The following is a 6,352-nucleotide window of genomic DNA, read 5'->3' on the forward strand; positions in this document are numbered from 1 at the left end:
CATTACCTCCATGTGAATCCTGTCTTGAAGAAAAAATGACTAAAAGACCTTTTAGTGGAAAAGGTTATAGAGCCAAAGAACCCTTAGAGCTTATACATTCAAATCTTTATGGTCCAATGAATGTAAAGGCTAGAGGAGGGTACAAATACTTCATCTCTCTCATAGATGATTATTCAAGTTATGGTTACTTATACCTAATGGAACATAAGTCTGAAGTCTTTGAAAAGTTCAAAGAGTATAAGGTTGAAGTTGGAAACCTATTAGGTAAAACAATTAAAACACTTCAATCTGATCAGGGTGGAGAGTACATGGATTTAAAATTATAGGACTATATGATAAAACATGGAATTCGATCTCAACTTTTAGCAAAGTGGTGTATAAGAAAGGAGAAATAGAACCTTATTAGATATAGTTCGTTCTATGATGAGCTATACTCAATTGTCTAACTCATTTTGGGGGTATGCAATAGAGACTGTAGATCACATCTTGAACAATGTTTCTTTGAAGAGTGTTTTTGAAACACCTTTCGAGTTATGGAGGGGGCACAAACCAAGTTTACGGTACTTCAGAATCTGAGGTTGTTTTGCACATGTGTTAGTGATAAATCTAATGCCAATTTGTTGGTTACCTGAAGGAAACAAGAGGTATTCTGTTCTATGACCTTTAAGAAAATAAGGTGTTTGTATCGACAAACGCTACATTTTTGGACGAAGACCAAATGAGAGATCATAAACCATGAAGTAAAATAGTATTAAGTGAAGCTACTGAAGAATTAACAAGGGTTGATGCAACTGGTCCTTCATCAAGAATTAATGAAGAAGCCAACACTTTAGGTCCGTCTCGTCCTTCTTAATCGTTGAGAGTGTCTTGACGTAGTTGGAGGGTTGTGATACAACCTGATCATTATTTGAATTTAACGGAAACTCAATGTCATACCAGATGATGGTGTTGATGATCTATTGTCTAATAAACAAGCAATGAATGATGTAGACAAGGACCAATGGGTCAAAACCCTGGACCTAAAAATTGAGTCTATGTACTCCAATTCAATATGGGATCTTGTAAATCCACCTGAAAGGGCAAAATTCATAGGGTGCAAGTGGATCTATAAAAGAAAGAGAGATGTAGCTGGAAAGGTATAGACCTTCAAAGTTAAACTTGTAGCAAAGGGTTATACCTAGAGGGAAGGGGTTGACTATGAGGAAACTTTTTCCCCTGTTGCTATGCTTAAGTCTATAAGAATTCTCTTGTCCATAGCCACATATTATAACTATGAGATATGGAAAATGGATGTGAATACTGCTTTTCTGAATGGAAATCTTGAAGAGAATATCTTTATGTTTCAGCTCAAGGGGTTCATAGCCCGAGGTTAAGAACAAAAAGTTTGCAAGGTGAATTGATCCATTTATGTGTTAAGACAGACATCCAGATCTTGGAACATTAGATTTGATACAATGATTAAATTTATTGGTTTTGATCAAAACATGGATGAATCTTGTGTTTACAAGAAAATCATCAACAATAAAATAGCTTTTCTAGTACTTTATGTGGATGATATCCTACTCATTGGAAATGATGTAGGGTACCTTACTGACATTAAGGAATGGCTGGTAGCCCAATTCCAAATGAAAGATTTGGGAGAGATGGAATATGTACTTGGAATTCAAATCATTAGGGATCGTAAAAACAGAGTGTTGGCTTTATCTCAAGCAACTTATATCGACAAAATATTCACTCGATATTCGATGCAGAACTCTAAGAAGAGTTTGTTACCTTTCAGGCACAAGGTTCACTTGTTTAAGGAACAATGTCCTAAGACACCTCAAGAAATTGAGGATATGAGGCGTATTCCCGATGTCTCAGTTGTAGGCAGCTTAATGTATGCTACACTTTGCATTAGGCCAGACATTTGTTATGCAGTGGGAATAGTCAGTAGGTACGAGTCCAATCCAAGGTTAGACCACTGGACTGTGGTTAGGACCATCCTCAAGTATCTTAGGAGGATGAGGGATTATAAGCTGGTTTATGGAGCTGAGGATTTGATCCTTACATGATACACCGACTCTGATTTCCAAATTGACAAGGATTTTAGGAAATCTACATCAGGATCAGTGTTTACTCTAAACGAGGGAGTTATAGTGTGGTATAGCATAAAATAAGAATGTATTGTAGATTCCATTATGGAAGCTGAGTATGTAGCTACTTGTCAAGTAGCAAAGGAATCAGTTTAGCTAAGGGAGTTCCTAAAGGGATCGATTCCCGCAACGGAAGAGTTGTGAGAATGCCTTGTATCCTGCAATTTGATTTTTATATAAACAAATTTTGTATACTAAAACAGAATAAAAACATGTAATATATCATGCTTTAGGGAAAAATATTTGAACCATTCTTACCTTTGTAGATTCTCAAGCTTCATGAACAACCATTTTAAGTTCCAACAAACGACTCCTCCAACGATCTTGATCACAAACGTTTTCTTAAACAATATCGAACACTACCACGAGAGTAACCTTGTTATTCTCTAGGATTTCAATAGAGGAATAGGTGGTATCCAACTATTGGGAGAGGGAGAGGAGAAAAGAATTTTGGAGAATAGAGAGGATTCTCTTTGTGACTTAGGGAAAATTATGCACAATAACACTTAGTGTTTCCCAAAAGGGCCATAGGGAGGTTTTATATAGAGAAAGGCCAAACTCTTTTCCTAATCCTTTTCCTATTTTCCTTTTCCATAATTAATTAATCAAACAACACTTATTTAATTAATTAGCCCAATTAATTAAACAACACTTATTTAATTAATTATCATAATTAAATAACACTTATTTAATTTAATTCGCACATTAATTAAATAACTATTAAATCTAATTTAATGTATATATGTTTAATTATCTTAAACATCGTATGTATCTGTGCAATACGTCTCTATTAATTAATTCTTTGTGAATCTAATTCACTTGAATTAATTAATTGAATCTTATTCAAATATTACTTTCCAATTTAATTTGAATTATAGATCATTGATAGCAATGCACGTTATTACAACACAAAGATATAAAACAATGTAGAATTGCGACGGTAAAAATATGTAAAATCTTGAGAACATTGTGACCTCATGCGCCCATCGCATTAAAGCAGCTAATTTACAAATTTTGTGCAGGAAAATGCGTTGGCGCAAGGCAGAATTGCGGTCCAAGGAATTCAGCGCTCGAGCGCATCAGAAGATTGCAACCGCAAAGCTATGTGATCGTATGCATTCACGAAGATCTACTCAAAGAGGTGGCCGCATAAAGATGGCACATCAAGGTGAAAGCTTAATAAATCACGATGGGATAGAAAGCTAATGACGGTCGAATCCGAATTTGGTTGACAAGCCGTTAACGACACATTATAGCAAGTACACTCAACTTTTCGGTGACAATTAATCGGTGCATCAGATAGAGATTTAATGACATCTCATTAGTGCAATCATTTGAGAGAAAAGCTCTTCACCCTGAAGCCCTATAAATACCGAAGGCCACCTTCGTTAAACCAGTTCAGCAGTTGAGAATTTTGGAGTTCTCTTTCATCATATACATAAAGATAATAGATAGCCGTAGTCTGTAATTTATATACTTAGAAGGCGGAGGCGAGCGAAGAGAGAAGACGCCGAAAGATCGTTTCTGGTATGCTCGAGAGACCGTCGGGAAGCGCTAAGAATGGAGAAAAGGCCAACACTTGCAAAAGCAAGAACATTCTTTTGGGCAAAGTAGAGTAAAACACAGTGTAAAAGCCTCAGGAAGTAAGACATTGCTACCAAACTCCCTATCCTTACTTACAATTGTCATTATGTATTCTGATTTCATTTATAAAATGTAATTTGCATCTCTACATATGTTCACTCTCTTTACATTACACATGAGTAACTAAACTTCCTAATGGGTTGAGAAGCACTTAGCTAGCATGACCTAAGATCTTCATTTTATGCAATCATCGTCTTATGTATGTATCCATCACCTTTTAGAGATACTTGAGAGAGTAGTCTAAAGAAAGAACCTAGACTTGAGAGAGTTAGATTAGAATCTAGGCTTGAGAAAGTCAGATTAGAACCGCATAAGCAAGAGATAGAAACATAGAGATAATTTCTGTTTGCTATCATGCATCGCATGCACCCTAGAAATCGGATATGATGGTATGCGGTCGCCTTGTGTATGTGTGTGTTATTCATCATCGCATAGACAAGAATAGAGGCTTCGACATAAGTCCTATAGACATTATCGTATACATCGAATGCGTCCTAAAATTAGGAACTATAGCACTTGCATTGAGAGACGACATGTTGTTGTATGTGTATAGCATGATCGTATAACTTGAACGCAATCTTAGGAAATGTCAGCTAAATCCCTTCTCAACCCGTTCCCCGCATACTCATTATAACTTTCGTTGTTATTTAACTCTTTTCTTAATTCCACTGCATAAGATTTATACTTTAAACAAACATACCAACCAACTTATTATTTTGTTTGTCGCCGCAAAGGAATCTAAAATTACCGTCACATATTGTCTCAGTAGTCCCAGTGTTTGATCTTCGACTTACCAGACAACCTAGTAGGGTTTATACTTGGATTTTACTAGGAAAACTTGCATGTGCAATGCATACACCACCATTGCAAAACACACCATTATTTCATCATATTCGCAATCATCAATCATATCCATATTTATTATATATTAATCATATTAATATATGGTTTCCTCAAATTAATTTGAACAATTCAAATCATCCCTCTTAAATATCCTCTAGCGAGCTAACAAGGGGACCTACTGGACCTGTAGATCAGAAGCTCCAACGATATGAGATTTATTGGCTATACTCATTAACCAATTTAATCAATATTCATTAATTGTGGGTACACTCCACTAAAGACCCACAACTACACTCTTCTCACTACAAATATATTTTTATGTCCACGGTTATAGACCAATAACAACAAGTTAGTCCTTCACGAGTATTTGTAACTCCAACAGGGTTAAATTATTGTAGGGCTCCTCGTTCAAGTCCCGGATATACCACTTAAGGGAACACTCATCTGCTTACCCTTAAAACGAGAATGAGTGAATTTCATCTTATATTATTATGTTCCAAGTTCCTCTCTCGGTCTTGTCCCCAAAATGGTAGGTATATTGGGTTGGCGAACTGGCCACCCTTACTTATACAAAACAAAGGACAATCTCTTGTGAATAGGATTTCATAATATACTAAGGATTAAGACTAAGTTTCCTAGGTAATCCTATTGAAATAGGAACCTAACTAATTAACGGTATTACATCTAGTGGTTACTATTTCACAGTTTAGTCTTATGTAAACTCATTGCACAGGATACCTTCATTCGTATGTCAACCACACGAACACGTTGGATCATTGCGTTTGTATAAAATACGAAGTGGGTCGTATCCATAGTGTTATCAGGATAAGCTATCTAACCTTATCCCTATACTATAGACCCTTTAGGCTGTATCTTGAACATTGATCCCTATATGTCTAGCTCAAGACTCATAAGGCAGCCTTAGATGTTAGTTTATTGGATTTAGGGTTATTAAGACAAAATAGACAAACAACACAAACAATAACAATGAATTAATATCTATACTCTTTATGGATAATAGTCAATTCATAACATTTACTATCTATGAGTTTTAGGGTATAAAACTCAATAATTCCTAAGCGATTTGGAAGTGCTTCCAAATATGGACTTGCCCATCACCTTATATTGTGACAACAGTGTGACAGTAACCAATTATAAAGAACCCGCAGTTACAAACAAGGAAAGCATATTGAGAGGAAGTATCACCTGATACGGGAGATTTTGTGCGAAGAGTAGATGTGATCATCACAAATATTGTCTTAGAGCACAACATTGTTGATCTATTTACGAAGGGTCTCTTGGATAAAGTGTTCGAGGGTCATCTAGAGAATCTAGGTTTACGAGACGTGTACATTATATAATCTAGGGCAAGTGGAAGATGTGTAATGGGAATATGGATGCCCTAGTTTATTATATTTATTTAACATTATCCTGCATTTTGGATTCTGATATTATGTACAATCCACTGATTAGAGTTTTAGTTCAAGTGGGAGTTTGTTGGGTTTTATGCTCTAACACTCATATATAGTAAATGTTATTAATTAACCGTCATTATTAAAGACTATAGATGTTAATTCAATAAATTTTATTGTTTGTGTTGTTTGTCTATTTTTGTCTTAATAACCCTAAATCCAATAAACTGAAGGGAACCATGAGATTCGCAGCGGAAGCGGGATCGGTCCCAATTTTTAATTTTCACAAAATTAAATACAGAGAAAAATAATTATGCA

This window comes from Benincasa hispida, chromosome 6 (assembly GCF_027475165.1).
Source record: "Benincasa hispida cultivar pf3 chromosome 6, pf3_genome.v1.1, whole genome shotgun sequence".
Lineage (NCBI taxonomy): Eukaryota > Viridiplantae > Streptophyta > Magnoliopsida > Cucurbitales > Cucurbitaceae > Benincasa > Benincasa hispida.